This window comes from Juglans regia, chromosome 9 (genome assembly GCF_001411555.2).
Source record: "Juglans regia cultivar Chandler chromosome 9, Walnut 2.0, whole genome shotgun sequence".
Lineage (NCBI taxonomy): Eukaryota > Viridiplantae > Streptophyta > Magnoliopsida > Fagales > Juglandaceae > Juglans > Juglans regia.
In genome coordinates this window covers 5,630,623-5,652,094 of record NC_049909.1, presented here as the reverse complement: position 1 = coordinate 5,652,094, position 21,472 = coordinate 5,630,623, and the positions used below count along the sequence as shown (strand labels likewise).

General features: G+C 35.3%; 1 long non-coding RNA gene across 1 annotated transcript; it reads right to left on the bottom strand.

Annotated features, from left to right (window-relative positions):
* Nucleotides 1-11,007: 11,007 nt before the first annotated feature.
* LOC118349396 lies at nucleotides 11,008-20,903 on the bottom strand. The gene is made up of 2 exons (XR_004802384.1): nucleotides 20,819-20,903; nucleotides 11,008-11,661 (listed from the first exon to the last, which is right to left on the bottom strand). It is a non-coding gene; the product is annotated as an uncharacterized LOC118349396 (long non-coding RNA).
* Between the last annotated feature and the right edge of the window lie 569 nt (nucleotides 20,904-21,472).

The window sequence follows — 21,472 nt, the reverse complement described above, 5'->3', positions numbered from 1 at the left end:
TTTTATACATTTAGAACCAATATATTTTATTTATTTCATTACATTATTATTGGTTTTAGATGAAAAAAATAGTTAAGATGAATAAATCCGAGTTGTGATTTAAATTAGTTAATAGCATGATTTATACTTAATTTTATAACTTGTGATTTAATTGGACTATGTTCATTCACATGCACAATATATTTTTGATATTCTATTATTCTTATTTTATTTTATTACTAATTTTTATTATTTTATTTATAATTTCAAATTCAAAGGACTTTCAAGTGGGCAAGATGTTGGAACAACCTAGAAACTTTTAACTAGTGTAGGACTCTTCAAATAAGGATAATGATGGGATTTGAGAGTAATTCAGATCAAAGTTCAAAATGCGTTAGGACACAGAATGGACACACTTTAGTATTTTAATCATAACTTTCTGCTCAAATATCGGATTGATACGATTCTTGATGCGTTGGAAAGAAATCTTAAAGGGATACAAAGTTGTATCTAATAAGAATTTCCAAATTTGAACGCCTAAAGTACGTACGTGGCTGCCAAGTTGAATCCTAACATTTAAGCGATTTTGTATGCGGGAGTATGAAGACATTAGGATTTTTTTCCTACCCTATTTAAGCATATCATTAGCACGAAATTGGAGACTTTTGCAAAGCAGTACCGCACATTTGAAGAACTATTATAGGGTCCAATTGCCGCTCTAGCAGCCTCATCCATTGCCTACCACCTCCATCTCCATTTATTTGGCTTGTTCTTTTCATTCCTTACTTTTTATTTAATTTCAGTTTAAAGTTTATGGAATATTTTTGAGATATTTGGCTTAGACTTTTGGGCATTTTATTTGCTGCTTATTTATTTCGTGTTATTTATTTTGCTCGCTTCTTTAAGTTTTTATTTAACAGTGATTACAATTGCTATGGATTAATTTTGAGAATTTGTGATTTGAATACAAGGATGAATCCTAGAATCTTGATTTTGGGACTTTTCAATTTGCAGTTCATATTTTATCAATTATTTTCTAATCTAGTTTAATTCTTAGATTAGTTTTATTAATCTCTCAGTTCCATCGCATATTAGATCGATTAAAGCTTAATTAGGATTTAAATAATTTCTGTTTTATTGTTTCATTTTTAGATTAATTAAGATTGTTTAGTTTAGTTAATTTTCTTTATTGTTAATTTCAATCTGTTAGTTTTTTTTTTTTTTACATTTCATTTCAACACACAAAAATTCAAAAATATGAATCTAGTCCATGACTAGTGCAATTTTCATTCGTGTTGCACTCTTCCATTCATTGCACATACCATCATTTTTATTTTCTCTTTGTAAATATTTTCATTATTTTAAACGAGTTGGATTTTAAGTAACTTTCCCTGAGGAGACGATTTAGAAATTTATTCCTAATTATTACGCGACATCCTCCTGCACTTGGGATAGCTTTTGTGCTGCTCATTTTTTAGTGAGTCAAGTTTTTTGTGTTGTCCTTAAGGATTGGTATCTCACTTTGACAAGTACCGAAATTATACTAACCTTGACTTTATTTAGAAAAGCTACTAAGATTTTTGTAAGTTACAATTTGAAATAAAATCAATTCAAAAAAAATATTCGAAGGAAAGCTATTGTTTGATGATTGAATCAATGAGAAAAAAAACTTCTAGGAAATCGATTTCACATAATCTCTCACTATGTTTTTCTCATCTAACTAATTGAAATTAATTCTTTCTGTTTATTAGCAAATTCTTCAAAGTCATCCAAAAGCTTCTTTCGATAGTCAGTTGAATTTATTCTTGATCGTCATTTTACACAAGAGTATGCAAATTAATGGACATGAATGCATTAAGGCCAACAATTTTAATATTACCTAGGTTCAATAAGTCTTTCAATTTCTATATTTACCTATGCTGAAATATTCAAGGTCTATCCTATAATTCCCTCTTTCAAAAGCGAATCACGAGATCAAAATCATCTAATTAATGGCCAATCAATTAGAAACAATAAGTTTTAAATACATTAGACAAACATAGAAGACAATTACTTCAAATTAACATAGAAAAGCAAGCATAATTTGAAACTAGATTACATCGTTTTCCTAAAACAAAGAAAATTTAGTTCATGCTAAAAATTAAATTCAACATCAACGAATTCACCATAATTTTTCTGAGAGGAATATAAGAAAATCAACACTAAAAAATCCTCATCGCAATCCATTGCGTTGTCCTCATCAACTTTTTTTTCGTAGCCATCCTCTTCAATTTTTCTTCAAAACTTTTCTTTGTTAGCCTTCCATTGTTCAGCCTTATCCTCTTCTTTTCTTTTTCATTTTTTCGTTTTGCTTCTTTCCCATCTTTTCAAATCCTCCAACGTCCCTTTCTTTTCTTTTCTTTTTCCTATTTTGAATTTCAACCTTTCCAACCACTTCCGCATGTTTCGTTTCCTCTTTTTCATCTTTTTTTTTTCGTTTGCCATTCAGCCTCTCCCTTTTTTTTTATTTCCTTCATGCGTCAACTTCCATCACATCTTCAGGATTTTTCGTTCCGCTTCTTTTTCTTTTACTCGTCTTCAGTTTTCAGTTCTGTATTTTTTTTAGTTCCTCCAGATTTTACCATTATCTAGTATCCTGAAAATCATTTTGAACATCGGCCTTTCTCTCCATTAGAATTTATGTTGTTATCCTCTTCAAATTTATTAAATCTTCAACCTTTCAAAATTCAACTTGATCATTATCTCCAAAACAACCTCGATGACCAACCCTTATATTCAGATAAATCTTCATTTAAATGAGAGAGAGTCCCTATATGATAGGCTTCTAAAATTTTAGTCTTCCTTTTCTTCGAATCTGAAATAAAATTTAAATGATGACAAGGAAGCCTAACATCGACAAAAATAAATAAAATTAGACTAAAGTTTAAAGTTAAGAAGTAATAAAATATACTAAATTATGTAATTCATTAATCCTCCAATTCCATGAAGTCAAAATGAAGAATAGGTTTCATGGGATGGAAGAACATCATGGTTAATTCATCCATGTTTGGGGATCACGTAGATAGTGTAAGAATAGTGAGTGGTTTGGATGGAAGCTCATCAATATGCATTGGCTAGGGCTATGTTATAGTTCCTCCCTTGATTGGATCTTAGGGATGTTTCCTATGATTCCTTATTGCATATTTGGTTCCTCCATCAATGCTCTGTATTAGAGCTATGAGGCTTCAAAACATTTTACAAAATTTTGACTCAAATCATTGGTTCTATCTTAGGGGTACCTGATTACACTATTTAGGCTTTGTGTGGAGTGCAAGTTGTTTGACATAAGACTAGGAGGTTTGACTTGAGTTGGCTTTTCTCATACACTTAGGGCAACATGTCAAGAGTCTATTTCGAGAAGATGAGGCGTTGGTGACAAGTAAAAGGTAGACAAAATCTAATTTGATGTTAAAGGTATCAATCTAGCCGTATGAAGTCCTTGGTGTCTTTTTGTCTTTGTATCTTCAATTCTTGATTTATGACTCTGTGGGGGCCAAGGGAAATCTGAATATTTGGAAGCTTCCTTCTATTTGCTTGGGGACAAAGACTATAGCTTAGGGAAGTGTCTTCATTTATCTATCGATTGTTGTGTTGGTCCGACTGAGCCTTGTGGTGTGTATGTCAGATAAGCGTGTCCTTCATGTGTGACTCTCTATTATCTTTTACTTATTTCAAGTTCCCAAATAAACAGATGGTAGGGTCATGTTTGGGGCACATATTTTTAAATTAATTTGGACAAAGGGCGTAGAGGTGTAAATTCGAACTATTCGGATCTATGGGTCATGATGTTTTCGGCATGGTTTGCTTCATGTGACTATGATTTGGCTTAATTAATTTTATCTTAACTTAACTAAAGGTAGGAAGTCTAAGTTAAATTCTGAGAGTGTTCCTTAAAGAAGTCTTGATGACCGATTGTCTTATGACTCATGATATTGGCATAAATTTTCAAATTTTGCGTTTTTAGGATGTTGCTGGAGTAAGACAAGGACTTTTCTTGGGCACCTTCTAAAAACTTTTCTAAGCTTGGAGTTGTGGGAAAGTCTTCCCGAACTTGGTCTCTAAGTTGGGCAAACTTTGGCCCTAAGTTTGGTGTTATTGGGCTAGGATTGGGCTTGGACCTATTTGATTTGGACCATCTAGTTTGAGCCTTGGCCCATTTGGGTTGGGCCTTCTAATTGGGCCGTGGGCCCATTAGGTTTTGGGCCTCCTACTTTGGTCTTGGGCCCATTATGTCTTAGGATTCTTGTTTGGTCTTTGGGCCTACTCTATGTTTTATCCTAAGTAGGTTGGTTTCTTGATCTCTCTATGCTTTTAGCCCATTAACCACAGTCCTCAAAGGGTTTTGGGCTTTAACTAAAGTCCCTAAAGATAGTAATTCCTATAACAAGGTCATTATCCATAGGGCCTCTTGGTAGACTTTGGTGGGGTGTTACCTTCATATCAACTCCAATGACTCCAAAAGTCCATAAATAACTCTCCTAACATATTCACCATTCAAACCTAGGTGATAGCGTGCTTGAATAATCAACCAAAATTCACAAAACACAATCTAACACAATCGGTTGGCATGAAAACTAAGAAATCGAGTAAGCATGCTTATGGACTTGAAACAAAGTGGCTAGATCCTTGATTTTCATTAAATAAATCTTCAAATAACATAACCATATACCTCACATTCAACCTCTAACTTGATCTAAGCATTAAAACTAGCATGTTATAGCAAAACTTTCATCAAAACAAAGTATCAAACTCGGAAGTCTCTAGATTAAGTTTAAAACAAACTCTTGCATGTTCATCATCATTCGAATAAAGATCTAAACCATAACTCTTCAAAAATTCATTCTAAATCCATAGATCAAAGCCTCAAGAACAACATTTATAAACATTAAAGCCATAAAATCAAGATCCTAGAGCTAAAATTTGAAACTAAGCCAAACAAAAATCTATTTTGAACCAATCGGTTTCTAACACTATAAAATTATGCAAAACTATTTTCTAAAAATACTAACATACTTTCAATCAAACCATAAACTTACATCTAATCAAGCTAGCACTTCATCAAATCAAGATCTACCTAATATTTCATCAAAATCTCACAAACCTCCTAAGGTTCATCCAAAAATCATTATAACCGAACCTTTCCACCATCAATGCTAACTTTAATCCAACAAGACACCAAAAAGAATTAACCAATACACTTCTAAGTAAACTAGACTTATTACTTAACAAAATGCACTAGATTTTATCTAAAGTAAATAACTTACAAAGCTTGGAGTGAGGAACACAAAAACTGCCTAGATTTCTATCAAGATCTCTCTCTCTCTCTCTCTCTCTCTCTCTCTGGAAAACAAATGAGAAGTTGCCAAGTGTGGCAAGCAATGCAACGGGTGTGGGGTATAGATGAAGGCCAACTTGAGTGGGTGAATGAATGACTAAGTGATGTAAGTTTGACTTGTGAAAAGGAGGAGGAAAAAAGGTTGAAGTGCAGCTAGAAATCTGCTGATATGCTGCCAAGGGGTTGAGTCAAATTTTGAGTGTGTAAGTGGCCATAAATGACACTATTTGCGATAGTAAATGATGTGGCATGGCAGCCAAGGCATGTAAGAGTGTAGATGCTTGTTGAAGAAACTTGGGCCAAAAGGGGGTTTCGGTTGGGCCAAAGTGGGGCTAACCGAATGGGGTTTCATTTGGGGTTTCAAAGGGTTTTGGTTAGGATTTTGTTCAAATACATTTTTTTCTTGGTTAAATGCAATTAACAAGATGTAAGAGAGTGGGTAAGGGTGTAAAATTGTGTACTTGAGTGCTTAATATCATGTGAAAGTGATTTAACCAAGTGAGAAATCACTTAGTTGCAAATGGTCACTTTAGGATTTGGAAACCAATTTGGGATTTTGATTTCCTCAAGGGCGAAGCACAAGCACAACGCGACCAATGGCTGTGGAAAAGACCCTTGCTGACATGTACGAGCTTTCCAGGACTACATAGAAATGCTCAAAGGTGACGAAGACATACGCGGTAGCCCACACTATTTGAAGAGTCACATTCAAAGTGGGTTTGTTGAAAGGATTAGGACTCAGCAGACTGAATCGCCTGACCCAAAGGAATGGTCTAACACCATTAAGGCAGGCCGTAAGGATGTGTAGATTATGCCCTACCAGTCTATCTGTCACCCTACAGTGGAATGATCGAGACTAAAGGACTCCTATTCAGTCACGTCTGGAGTCAAAGGGACGTCAAAAGGGCACCTGACGCACCTATGCTATAAAAGGCTTAAGGCAAAAGTAAAAATCTCACATTTGAAATCGTAAGCACCTGAGAGCCCTTGGAGTCAAATTCTTTGAAGGAGCAAGTGACTTCAGAGGAGAAAAAGATAGGAGCAGCACAAAACCGCCGTAACTCAAAAATTGTAAAGGTAGGTTAGCTTCTAAGACAGTACCAAGGAATGAGGGATAAATGTTGTTGTGAGGATGTTATGGAATCTTGGTTCATCCATACTCTGTAATCTCTCGCTTTCTAATCATAAAATAATAAATATGTTTCCATTATGCTTATGAATATCTTTACTTCGTGTTTTTTGAGATTTGAATTAATTTGTTTTCAGTGATATCTCTATCCATGTCAATCATCATGGGACGAGGCAGAGAATTTTCTGAACCATTCCTTTGAGACGTCACCACGAGCTTCATATGGATAGAGAGAGTTTTCATGAATGATTGGGTTTGGGCGGTATCGTGTCGGCCTCACCTAATAAACGGGATGAAGAATCCCTCAGGCGTATCATGTGTTGGTGTCTTCGAGTTGGTTTGCCGAGTAGACATTCTCCGGTGCAACATGTATATCTCTATGTGTGAGTTGGCCTGTGTCAGGAATAGGCAAGTTGACTTGCACCATGTTGGTCAGGTGGGACTATGAACTACTGTGTGATTGGTGTTACAAGAATTACATGCTTGAGAAGATGGTTTTTCCTCGCCTCGGCAACATGCATAACTATGTATATATTGCATTGAGTTTTACACATAGGGTAATTTCTTAGAGAGTGATTTCTCGCCATACTTATATAAACATAATTTATCAAGAAGGTGATTCCTCATCGTGTTTTCGAATACATGCGCTATTGTCTGAGAGGGTGATTCCTCGCCACACACTAATACATGCATTCACCCTTGTTTTTACTGCATAAAATTGTTCATTGCAAATTCACAAGCATTGTTTATTATTAGTGGTCTTGTCATAGCTATCTAATATGCCTATGATTTTGGTATTGGAATCATAGATTTTGATGCAGAGGTCAATCCAAGAATAATACTCGAGGACGAAGACCCAACCCAACCTGAGTAGTAGGCGAGTAGGTCCGTTTCCTATTGTAGGATTTGTCGGTTGTGGTAATTGTATTTGTAACTACTAGGTAGGCGACAATATGTGTTCAAACGGCCCTATTTTAGGGATACAAATTAAACAATTGGTTATGTGTGCAAATATTTAAGGAATGATGTGACATTGTGGATATTGTGAAAATGCTATTATGGTTGTTTCTTTTAGATTTCTGGTACTATATCAGTTAGCCGTTAGACTAAACACTTATTTTTCTACTATTAATCATTTAACTTTTCCTTACATGTGCTCCTCCTAACAAACGTTGCACGTTTATCCCAACTTAAACCTTGGGTGTTGCTGTATGGTTAGCATTCTTAACACCACGGATCCTCGCCAGGTCCTTTACCAAGGAATGGGGCGCCACACGAACAAATTTCACTACTTCCAAACTTACCGCTAGTTGATCGAAATGAAACCACACAACTAGAACCTAAAGCCATATTGGACAAGCAAATCAAGAAGGTTGGTAATCAAGTTGTAACTAAGGTTTTTATTAGATGGGCTAGTACACTTCTAGAGCATAGTTCATGGGAAGCTTTGTGGAAATTAGGTGGCCTTTACCGTCACCTTGCGGGCAAGGTTCTTTGAGGAGGAGGGGCTTTTCTTGCAATCTTGTGATCAAGACTTTTATTGAGATGGAAGGAGTTTCATGCAACCTTGTGGTCAAGGCTTTTTCAAGCAGAGATGATTGTGAGGTGTGAAAAATTGTGTTAATGGGTCATGTTTGTGTTGTGTCATATATTATACTATATGGGTCAACCCAAACACGACCCATTAAGCCAAACGGGTCAGACTTTCAAATCCTAACATGACTCATTAAAATAACAGGTTGACACAACACGACCCATTCTGACCCGTTATTAATTACTTAAAATCGGGTCGACACAACTCAACCTGTTTTATGTAAATAGGTTGAATTGACTCAAATAACTCATTTGACCTGATTAATATAATTTTATATAGAAGTTAAAATCTCAATATCTCACAATAATATAAAACTAACTAATAATGAAAAATATCAATATTTTCAGATTTTAAAATACAATAAAATCAATATTACAATTCAAACAATAAAAACACAAATCCTAATTAAAATCCAATATTACAGTTAGGGTTATGGTATTTTATATTTTAGTTTTTAAAGGGGATATAAATGTAATTTTCAGTAAATATCTTAAAGGGTCACTAACTGGTTAAGCGGGTTGATTTGTTAGTGACCTGTTTATAAGTCGTGTCTTAACGGGTCAATCCGTTTTGACCTGAACCCATTAGCATCAAATCCAAATTCGCTAATTTTGTGTTGTATTCGTGTTGAGTTAACGAGTTGTATCACATATTGTCACCCGTAGTGATTGTTATGGATGCAGAAGAACAATAGAAGGAAGCTTTGTAAAGGAAGAAGAAGAAGAGAGCACATCATTTAGGATTAATGAAACTATGCGTTTAACTCTTGTATTGTGTTTAGCAAACGGTGCGTTTAACTATAATTGAAACGTTTTGAAACAGAGCGTTTAATTCTTGTTTACTTGTAATTTCTCTGTTAGCATAAAAGGGATGGCTGTTGATGAGGAAGGCATCTGTGAAGTCGATAGAACTTGTACATTGGAGGCTTGCATTTTCTTCCAAATATATCCTCATTCTTGATTCAATAAAGCTCAAGATTTATTCTTCTTATTCTTGCTTTTTTTCTTTCATTTTCTAAGAGCATACAAAACACAATGCTGAAATCGTGCAAAATGGTGTTTTAGGCCAATTTGGGCTGTAATAGCTAGGGTTGCTACCTGCACCTGGACGAAGGGTGCCCTTGGCATATCCCTGCCAAGGCAATACAAGAGTTTCACATTACTCAATTGTAAGACTTGTATTGACAAAACAATCTATAAAAAAATCACCCTACTACACTACAACTTACACAAAGTATTAAGTAAAAATTCTACTTAATACATATTATTATTACTATATTTATATATATAGTAAAAATAATGAATATGTATAAATATATATTTATATAAAAAAATTAAATATGCGGGGCAGGGAACGAGGCAAGGTCCCACTGAAGCCATACCATCCCGTTGGTGTTTCGCCTTGTGGGCCCGCCCCACCATGAGGGGGCTGGGCGGGCCGCAATTGCCCACCCCAATGGGTTGTAAATAAAGGAAGGAAATCTTTCCTTTCAAAAAAAAAGAAAATCTTTAATTACAAAGTGAGAAAAAAAGAAAAAAGAAAAGGATGACAAAAAGAAAAGGCGAACAGAGTTTGGTCCCCTTAACTTCTGCGTTTAGCTAAATTTCACCGGTCTCCAATAATCCGAATCTCGCCGTCGATTCTCCATGGCCCCGCCTCTGTCTCCACTCTCCACCATCGACTCACTAAAGTCTTGAATTCCACTAGGCTTTTTCTATCCCCTGTAATGTATAGAATAAATTCATGACGGCTTTCTTTATTTGGTATGAACGAAGGTTTTGTTAGAAACCTGCTTGTGGTGCTGTTGTAGTAAGGAAAGATGAATGAATGGAGGAAGATGGTTGCTGCAAGTTGAAGAACAGAGTGCACACAAACTGTTTGCTAAAATTGCTAGAAGAAAATATATTGCTACAGGAGTGCTTCGAGGGCTCCCAAACCTCCTTACAGAATTTTCTCAATAAGATTCCAGATGCCTTACAATGTTTTCCATCCTTGCCTTAATGCAGTGCCTCTAACATAATTGAGATATAACTAACTTGACCTGACAGTAAAATAGAAAAGCATGACAGACTAACGCCCTTGCTTGTTACAGACTCACTGACTCAACAAACTAAAACGGTGCGTAGCACCTACAGTAGACCTTAATGAAATTGTAAACATCCAAGTCAAAACAGTGCGCCTCAGACTTCACACAAACATTGACTCCATGACGTCATTTCCAATTTCTTCAAACTTCTTCAGCTTCTCAACTCTTCACTTCGACAGAACCTACGTGAACTCCTTCTTCATTTCTCGTTTCTTTTCTCAGAGCATTAGCATTGATTTCATCAAAGCCATCTTCAAAATTTGATGAAAAATACATATTTTTCATAAGTCCAAAACCTCCATAGCCGTAACCTCACATTGGATTAGCTATTGGATTTATCAAAATAATAATATAATATTATTTTTTTAATAATAATATTTTTAATTTATTTTTTTCATATTTTATAAATACACTAATCATATGTTAATTAACATGTTACACTGACCATATTAGATATTTTAAGCAGGAAAATATATTAAATCCCTCTGGTTATCTAAAAGATTTATAACCGACTTAATTACAAGATTTACCTAATTTTATCAAGAATCTGCAATGCATAATTAGCTTTTAATTATAATAATTTTGATTAGCCACATTTGTTAGTTCTACCATTAATGTATCAAGATCATATGAATTTCATTAACAGCAGAATTGTCCTTGTACCTACACCCTTCGTACATATCAATCTCACCTGTAATAACAAATTACTAGAAGTTGGTTGTTTAGGCCGTCAGTTATCAAGCTTTATCATTTGGAATACAAATTGAAAAACCAGAGATCATTCAAGTGCAAAATACAAAATCTCACCCCAAGAAAAAGGTTCAAACTGGAAGAAAAATGCAAAATAATAATAATAATGACAATAATAACTAAGAAAAAGAAGCCAACGAGTTCCTACAAGAAATAAAAAATTCAACCACCTGTCCAACCTTGTCATGAAGGATACATAACAAATTTGGTGATGTTCAGTAAGAATGAAAAAGTAGATAAAGAAATCAGTTTTGAATCATATATACCAAGATATCCAGTTTCCCGAACTGGGTTTTGATGAAAACTGCGAAAGAAGTAATGCTGGCAGGGTCAGACACATAAAGCTGATGGAAAACCACTTGATCTAAAAGACCTGAGTGTTGCAGTAAACTAGATAACCTTCTATGTCTACATAAGCACCAATATATTCAATTACTCTTGGTTCCGGTTTTCAACTGGTGGGGCAACCTTTTTCGCTAACTTACCGGATCCTGCAACAAGCAAAACATTAAATCATAGAAGTCTAGATAGATGAAAAATTGATTATAGGAGAATTGCAGAAAAAAAAATGAAATGAAGAAAAACAATTTCCCCTTCCCACAATCTCCCCAGAACAAAACCATGCAAGACATTCCAGCCCAAATAAAGCTGCAATACCAGCATCTTCAACCTTCAGCACTTGCCTGTTCTTCCATAAATGCTTCACATAATCAACTTCCTTCTAGAATGCCTTGTAATAGCCAAGAATACTGTATAGAACATAATAAATAAGTCTCATAAAGTTTTAGATGTATGTTTATAAATCTAAAGCAAACCACAATAATATTTTACTAACAGGTATAGAAAAACATGCATTTGTGATGTTAAGTTTTCTCCAAAAGAGAGGATAAGCTATTCATTTTTTTTTCTTTTGAGACAACATTTACCATATAGCAAGAAACATTGTAACCAAAATAAATATTAGTGAAGCAAGTATCAGACACATTGTCACTAACTGATTCTAGCAAACTGGATTCTACTTTTGAGTGTATCAATCACAGAAGTTGCTCAAATATATAAATATTAGTTACTAAAGTTGGAATAGTAAATCAATACAAATTTGCAGTATTTTCATTCATTCATGAGCAGCAGTTGCCTCCAGCATAGATAACAAATGAAACAAATAACTCCCTCCATTCATTAGTCAAACAAAAACTGGGTCATCGTCATCTTCCTCTTTTAATTCCTCATAGTTATGCTCTTATAACATCCTATTTCAACACCACCATGAAAGACCAATTTGAATAAGAAAAAGCAATTGGAAAATATTGTTGTAACTAGTAGGAATATTTTTTATGCAGAACAATAAAAGTAATAATGAATGTGTTTATGCTGACGGCAGAGCTTGTGAATCACTTTTTTCTAGTAGACATCAACAAATAAACAAGAAGATATTAGATATTCAAAGATCCAGCTAGTACCATTGCCATAATTGACTTTTTTTGTGCAGTTGAGGAATGGGTTATCTTTCATATTTAGACAAGAAAATTAGCTTGGGCTACATGGAACATGTTCTAATTGACAAACAAATTCCAAAGGTATTCTCTCATTTATTGAACTACGGTCTTAGTTTTGCAGCACCACGGATAATGAAAAGATGCAAAGTGCCAAACTTTTGTAATCATGGCAACCAAAGCAAACATGAAAATTCAATTGAGAAACAAGTCTCATTAGTCACATAAGTGAGAACTTTGCAGATAATAAACAAAATAACCACAACTGTTATAGCCCACGATCTCAAAATGCAAATTCTAAGAAGAAAACGTGATCTCTAGACAAACTGTAACACCCCGACCCCGAGGGTCCGGAGAGTTAACCCATAAAACCTGATAATCAACTCTAACAAAGCTAGAGTACTTCCAAATTCAAGAATTTATCCATTTTTCCAAACCTCAAATCGAACGTATATACTTCAATTAAATAAATCAAATAAACTCATCTATCCAATATTCAATCCAACAACCCAAATAAAATCAACTCTTCTTCATGTCTCAAATAACAACTAGAAATAATATAACATTAACATAAGTATCCATAAACCGTCTAAATCCATTGAAGCAAACTTAAGAAAGATAAATAACCTCCAACACCAACACTAATATCATGAGATACCCAACAACAAATCAATGCTAATCTTCTCCATAGATTTTAATACTGATCTTCAGCTAAGCCATCGATGTCATCTGAAATATTATGAAGATTAACGGGGTGAGTTATCAACAACTCAGCAAGCAGAGAGCATATACTAGCATGTAAACATGAGCATTTATAACATTTGATAAGCCGAACAAAACATTTACTTTCAGAATGTAGAAACAAAATTTGTACAAAAACATTAGAGCGAAATTTTCAGAAAAATAAACTTATTCCAAAAATAGAATCCGTTGACATTTCTAAACTGAAACATTATAATCTTATCTTCATTTAATATCACATCGGGACAATACTATGTTTAACCCCCGTGGTAGGGTTATAAACCACCATTATACCCGTGGCTGGGCCATATTCCATGTTTCACCACCGTGGTAGGGTTATAAACCACTATTATACCCGTGGCTGGGCCATTTTCCATGTTTCACCCCCGTGGTAGGGTTATAAACCACCATTATACCCGTGGCTGGGCCATTTTCCATGTTTCACCCCCGTGGTAGGGTTATAAACCACCATTATACCCGTGGCTGGGCCGTATACCATGTTTCACCCCCATGGTAGGGTTATAAACCACCATTAAACCCGTGGCTGGGCCTTAACAGAAACAGAACGGATTTCATCGAAAATCCGATTACAAACATATACAGAATCAGAACTTCATGCCAAGGTTTTCAGATGACACATCATATCAAAACAAAACACTGAAAGGCTTCAGATCATTTCACATGTTCGAGATAAACATAAACAAAATATTTTCATTTGTTCATAACAAAACTTTTAGAATTCCTTATTCGCTCTTTTACATAGTTCAGAAACAAAGTGCACAAAACTAGCTCATGTCTACACCAGTCATGACAGAAAATACTTTCTCATATATTAAATTTATGCATATGCAGAAAAAAGAACATCTGAGGTTGTTTTCAGATCATTTCTTTTCAAAAACAAACACGTTTATTCTCAAAGTCAACCTCATTTTATTTCTTTTATGCAAAACTAGTATATGAACCCCGCTTACCTGGACTTCTTAGCTTTTCAGAAATTTCTTCAAAAAAATGTTGAGTCGACTAATAATCGTCACCTATAAAAAAAATAATCACACAATTTCCGTAAGTTTTCAACCAATTACGGATTTCCATATTTAGGCCTAAGCTTCTAAAATAATCTATCTTAATTTCTCAAAACTTAAAAATCCTCATAATCCCAAAGTATATCATTACTTCATAAAATCACCAACATCCACCACAACCCACGTCATACACAAAACACCAATATTTAAACCCGAACAGCCAACAAATCTCATAGTCTAAACCAATCATACTAACAACTTCATCACCCAATCCAATCGACCCCGTTACTCCTCGGACTCAGTCCGGCAAAACCAATCAGCAATTAAATACAGTGTAATGTGCTAGTGCAAAAATACATTAAATTCACGAGAATTCTTTGAAAAAAATACTTACATTGCTATATAATGATTTCCGAAGGATCACGAAACTGCAAGAAGTGGCGGCTCAGCAACGTAACAGTGTAAAATACACTGTGGCCGTGGGTCTCAAAAACCCACTTTTCAACGGGGACAAACCAAGACCCAAAATTGATAGGGTAGGGCCTAGAGAGGTCGGTGAAGCCAATGGTGGTGGTGGTTTGCCGTGGGTGGCAGCGCAAGGGGTGTTTTAGGCCCAAAAATGCACAAATCGGAAATGGACATGGTCGGGCTTCACCGGTGATGGATCGGAGCCGGGGTTGGGTCCATTGAGTAGCTGGGAGGTCGAGGATGATGTGGTGAAGAGATGGTGGCCGGAGGTGGCGCGACGGCGGCGCAGCGGCGCAAGGAATGCCACGACTTCGTGTGGTGCGTGGAGGCTAACGGTAGCGCGGCTGAGGCTGGAAATCGGAGAGGGTGGTCGCCGGCCGGTGGGGAGCACGATGGGGTGGGCGGTGTCGCACGACGGTGCGACGGCGGCGGGTTGGGTGAGGAACGGTTGCACGGCGTGAGAGAGAGAGAGAGAGAGAGAGAGAGACGTCCGCGCGGGAAGCAGGGGGGAGAAAAAGAAAAAGAAAGAAAAAAAAAAAAAAAGAAAAGAGGAAAGAGAAAATGTAGAGAAAGAAATAAGGTCCAATCCTTAAATCTTGGGTCACAAAAAAAAAATCCAACGGAAACGATTTTAAAACAAGTAAAATAAAATAATTCAAACGTAATGATTAAAATGAAAATAAATAATTAAACCCCACAACAAGTTAATTTAATTTGAGAAGAAAATTTAAACGCATAAAAATAATTAATTTAGAGAAAGCACTTCAAAAATAATTTTCACAAAAATTAAAATCATAAAAATAACACAACTAAAAATCCAACAATTTTAAAATAAGAGAATAAATTTTAAATTAATAACAGATAATCTTTAAATAAATAAAAAAAATACACTAAAATACGGGGTGTTATATCCTTCCCCCCTTAAAAAAATTTCGTCCTCGAAATTTGTAAGGTCAAACATCACGCTAAAGCAGGATGCCAGATACAACTCAAAACACGCTCGAAAAGACCATACCAACAACAACTCCCAACAAGCATGAGTAATGTTCTCTCAAGTCTATTTTCATAGGCAATTCCATCATACTCGTATTAGTCCCCCAGTGGCACAACACGTCCAGTATTCTTAGGGTGGCAATACTATCCAAAATCTCATCTTTCCACAAGAGCCTTTACACAACATCCAAGGAATCCCAATGATTATTACTATTTTCGTAACACGATCTGCGCTAACCTCAATCGACTCCTATGTTAAAACTCACAAACCTTAATTGAATTCCACAAGTTGGTAACCTATTAGCCACTTCCAAAGTTAACCATCAATAAACATTTCCATCATCCAGACCTATTATCTCAAAATTAACAAGAATTATATCCTAATTCCGCACCATCAAAAGTTTAATCTCTAATTCCTTAAGATCAGCATAAAGTTTGAATCCTTAAATATAACACAACATAATACCATTGAGTACGAGGTAGCTCAACGTCTACTAACCAAAAAAAACTCTCACCACACTTGGTAGAAAATTCTTTATCTCCAAAACCATGAACTATTACACACTTTCCTCAAACTCACCAAGAATTAATTCCTGGATCTGCACCAACTATTATCCTTAAATCTGATATGGATCTAATTCCAAAACCTACCACTAAAACCTCGAATTAATAACAATTATTATCCAAACTGGACCAATACCTTCAATCCTCAAAGAAATAATCCCGTTAAAATTTCCTATATTAATAACTCAACTTCGATCAACCTCATTAATGGTCACAGATTAATCAGTCTCCAAAATAAATCAAGCTAACACTCCAAGCTTGCAGAATTAAAAATTTCAATCTCATTATAAATCAGTCCTTCAAATTGCAATTCTAAGATCTTAAATTATATAAGAATCAATTTCCGAAATCTGTAAGATCGATGAACTTATATCTAATAATAAAACAATTGACTCCCAAAACTTTCAAAATCTAAACATTAAATGATAACAATCATTTCCTAAAATCTGCAAAACCTTAAACTTTTGGTGAAATTTCCGTAAGCCTATCTTTAAAGTTTGTTGAACTTACAATCTTCTATTCTAAAGCCTCGTGTCATACATCCATGAAATCGAAAATCTCAAATATCTTACTCTCCAAATAGATCACCCAGACTATGCCGTTCCTTTCAAACCTTGATATTATAAATGCACACCAAGTTGATAAAAGTTCAAGTTTACTCTGCTAAAAATATAACAGAAGCGTTCTCAGTCATACCATCATCCTGCCATAACTTAATCCTTAACCTGCTTTTCAGCTTCGAACGAAACGAACAAAACAAAATAAACTTAATAAATATAATAATATAATTTCAATTCAAATAAAATAAAATCAAACAAAACCAAATAAATTCAAATTAAATAAAAATAATAATTTCCAATTAAATCTTTAAACTTTTCTGGTACTGCACACATGGTTTTACCCAATCTTAGTCATATCATTAATCAGCACATATAGTCATTCCTACCATCTAATATTGTAAATCCGACATCGCTCTAAACTCTCTTTCGTCTTTAGAAATCTAACCTCAAAAATCTAAACCTTAAATTAATCTTATAAAGATTATCTCCTACAGTCCACCAAGTAAGCTTGTCGAATCTAAAATCCCTAAACCTCAAAATCTCGAAACTCAATCATAAAGTCTGTAAAATCTAAACCTCCAATATCCACATAATCATCTCTTATTCTTTAAAATTCTACACCTCAAATCTGAAGTTTCTTCTTAAACCCACAGATATCTAAACCTCCAAGGTTTATAGTATGCAGAATCTCTAACCTGGCTCTGATACCATCTGTAACACCCAGACCCCGAGGGTCCGGAGAGTTAACCCATAAAACCTGATAATCAACTCTAACAAGGCTAGAGTACTTCCAAATTCAAGAATTTATCCATTTTTCCAAACCTCAAATCGAACGTATATATTTCAATTAAATAAATCAAATAAACTCATCTATCCAATATTCAATCCAACAACCCAAATAAAATCAACTCTTCTTCATGTCTCAAATAATAACTAGAAATGATATAACATTAACATAAGTATCCATAAACCGTCTAAATCCATTGAAGCAAACTTAAGAAAGATAATTAACCTCCAACACCAACACTAATATCATGAGATACCCAACAACAAATCAATGCTAATCTTCTCCATAGACTCTAATACTTGATCTTCAGCTGAGCCATCGATGTCATCTGAAATATTATGAAGATTAACGGGGTGAGTTATCAACAACTCAGTAAGCAGAGAGCATATACTAGCATGTAAACATGAGCATTTATAACATTTGATAAGCCGAACAAAACATTTACTTTCAGAATGTAGAAACAAAATTTGTACAAAAACATTAGAGCGAAATTTTCAGAAAAATAAACTTATTCCAAAAATAGAATCCGTTGACATTTCTAAACTGAAACATTATAATCTTATCTTCATTTAATATCACATCGGGACAATACCATGTTTAACCCCCGTGGTAGGGTTATAAACCACCATTATACCCGTGGCTGGGCCATATTCCATGTTTCACCCCCGTGGTAGGGTTATAAACCACCATTATACCCGTGGCTGGGCCATTTTCCATGTTTCACCCCCGTGGTAGGGTTATAAACCACCATTATACCCGTGGCTGGGCCATTTTCCATGTTTCACCCCCGTGGTAGGGTTATAAACCACCATTATACCCGTGGCTGGGCCTTAACAGAAACAGAACGGATTTCATCGAAAATCCGATTACAATCATATACAGAACCAGAACTTCATGCCAAGGTTTTCAGATGACACATCATATCAAAACAAAACACTGAAAGGCTTCAGATCATTTCACATGTTCGAGATAAACATAAACAAAATATTCTCATTTGTTCATAACAAAACTTTTAGAATTCCTTATTCGCTCTTTTACATAGTTCAGAAACAAAGTGCACAAAACTAGCTCATGTCTACACCAGTCATGACAGAAAATACTTTCTCATATATTAAATTTATGCATATGCAGAAAAAAGAACATCTGAGGTTGTTTTCAGATCATTTCTTTTCAAAAACAAACACGTTTATTCTCAAAGTCAACCTCATTTTATTTCTTTTATGCAAAACTAGTATATGAACCCCGCTTACCTGGACTTCTTAGCTTTTCAGAAATTTCTTCAAAAAAATGTTGAGTCGACTAATAATCGTCACCTATAAAAAAAATAATCACACAATTTCCGTAAGTTTTCAACCAATTACGGATTTCCATATTTAGGCCTAAGCTTCTAAAATAATCTATCTTAATTTCTCAAAACTTAAAAATCCTCATAATCCCAAAGTATATCATTACTTCATAAAATCACCAACATCCACCACAACCCACGTCATACACAAAACACCAATATTTAAACCCGAACAGCCAACAAATCTCATAGTCTAAACCAATCATACTAACAACTTCATCACCCAATCCAATCAAACCAACAACTCCAATCACAAATCCATCCGACCCCGTTACTCCTCGGACTCAGTCCGGCAAAACCAATCAGCAATTAAATACAGTGTAATGTGCTAGTGCAAAAATACATTAAATTCACGAGAATTCTTTGAAAAAAATACTTACATTGCTATATAATGATTTCCGAAGGATCACGAAACTGCAAGAAGTGGCGGCTCAGCAACGTAACAGTGTAAAATACACTGTGGCCGTGGGTCTCAAAAACCCACTTTTCAACGGGGACAAACCAAGACCCAAAATTGATAGGGTAGGGCCTAGAGAGGTCGGTGAAGCCAATGGTGGTGGTGGTTTGCCGTGGGTGGCAGCGCAAGGGGTGTTTTAGGCCCAAAAATGCACAAATCGGAAATGGACATGGTCGGGCTTCACCGGTGATGGATCGGAGCCGGGGTTGGGTCCATTGAGTAGCTGGGAGGTCGAGGATGATGTGGTGAAGAGATGGTGGCCGGAGGTGGCGCGACGGCGGCGCAGCGGCGCAAGGAATGCCACGACTTCGTGTGGTGCGTGGAGGCTAACGGTAGCGCGGCTGAGGCTGGAAATCGGAGAGGGTGGTCGCCGGCCGGTGGGGAGCACGATGGGGTGGGCGGTGTCGCACGACGGTGCGACGGCGGCGGGTTGGGTGAGGAACGGTTGCACGGCGTGAGAGAGAGAGAGAGAGAGAGAGAGAGACGTCCGCGCGGGAAGCAGGGGGGAGAAAAAGAAAAAGAAAGAAAGGAAAAAAAAAAGAAAAGAAGAAAAAGAAAAGAGGAAAGAGAAAATGTAGAGAAAGAAATAAGGTCCAATCCTTAAATCTTGGGTCACAAAAAAAAAATCCAACGGAAACGATTTTAAAACAGCAAGTAAAATAAAATAATTCAAACGTAATGATTAAAATGAAAATAAATAATTAAACCCCACAACAAGTTAATTTAATTTGAGAAGAAAATTTAAACGCATAAAAATAATTAATTTAGAGAAAGCACTTCAAAAATAATTTTCACAAAAATTAAAATCATAAAAATAACACAACTAAAAATCTAACAATTTTAAAATAAGAGAATAAATTTTAAATTAATAACAGATAATCTTTAAATAAATAAATAAAAATACACTAAAATACGGGGTGTTACACAAACTAAACCAAGTAAGGAAACCAAGATGAATTAACAAGTTGTTAACAAGAGAGGAAGCACTATCTAACCAAAACAATGATCGAATAATAAACTTACTAACAAGGATCAAAACAAGGACCAAAACATGGTTTGATTAAAAAAAAAAAAAAGAGTAAAATAAGAACCAATATAACAAACAACTACTAATTCCTATGAGCTTGACACAACCACTTATAACTTGAAGTAACTAAAGACCTTTTTCTGAAAAAACAACCAAATATGCTGGATAGTATTCAAAATGTCAATTTTTTTCTCGTTTACTTTCCTCGACAACAACCACAAAAGAGTCTAAATTGAGAGTAAAGCACAATATAATAATTTAGAAAGCCAACCAAGTGAATGCAATAACAATGATTAGAAACCCAGAAACATAAAATAAAAAAGGGAACAAAAAAGAGAGAATACAAGAGAAATGCGTGTTGCAAAGGATTCAAATTGCATTGAGCAACAGCTGCAAGAATTTAATAAAAACTAACAAACAAAAACAAGAGATAAGAAGTCGAGGTAGACCTTTTGAGGGTCTCTGGACACACCATAGCCACTGCAGTACATCTGGCCGACGAGGACCTACATAGCGCTATCACCGGCCTTGGCCTCCTTGAGCGTGTCCTGGAACCATCACTTTGCGTAGTTAATGTTAAACATCCAGAGAAAATTCTTGATAACGATCTAAATTAAAGACTCATTTGGATAAAACTGAGATAGAAGCTTGAATCCAATCGAGATCTTAAGAACCCATAAAGAAAAGGTAGCTTTAAGATGATTTTCAAGAAAAAGCAAAGCAACTGGATAGTTTGGCGAAAAAAATGGAGAGAAAACGGAGAGAAGAAACAAAGAGGAAGAAAGGGAGACAGAAAGGGAATCTGAGAATTCACGGGCTATTGAGAGAAAATAAGGGTAGAGGAAGACAATAGGGATTTGGAGATTTCAAGCTGTTGGGAGAAGAAGAAAGGTAGAATAAGAGAAATGGCATAAAGCAACGAATTCACATGTGAAAGATGATGATTTTTCTAATAAAATAATGCCGATAGCCATGAACAGGAGCTCTTCAAATTTAAAGATGAAAGAAAATGTACTGTAGTTAAATTTAACATTTAAATATATAGTAAATCTAATATCAAGCTAAAATCATCAAATTTTGAAAATGTCAGTGCTCTCAGCCTC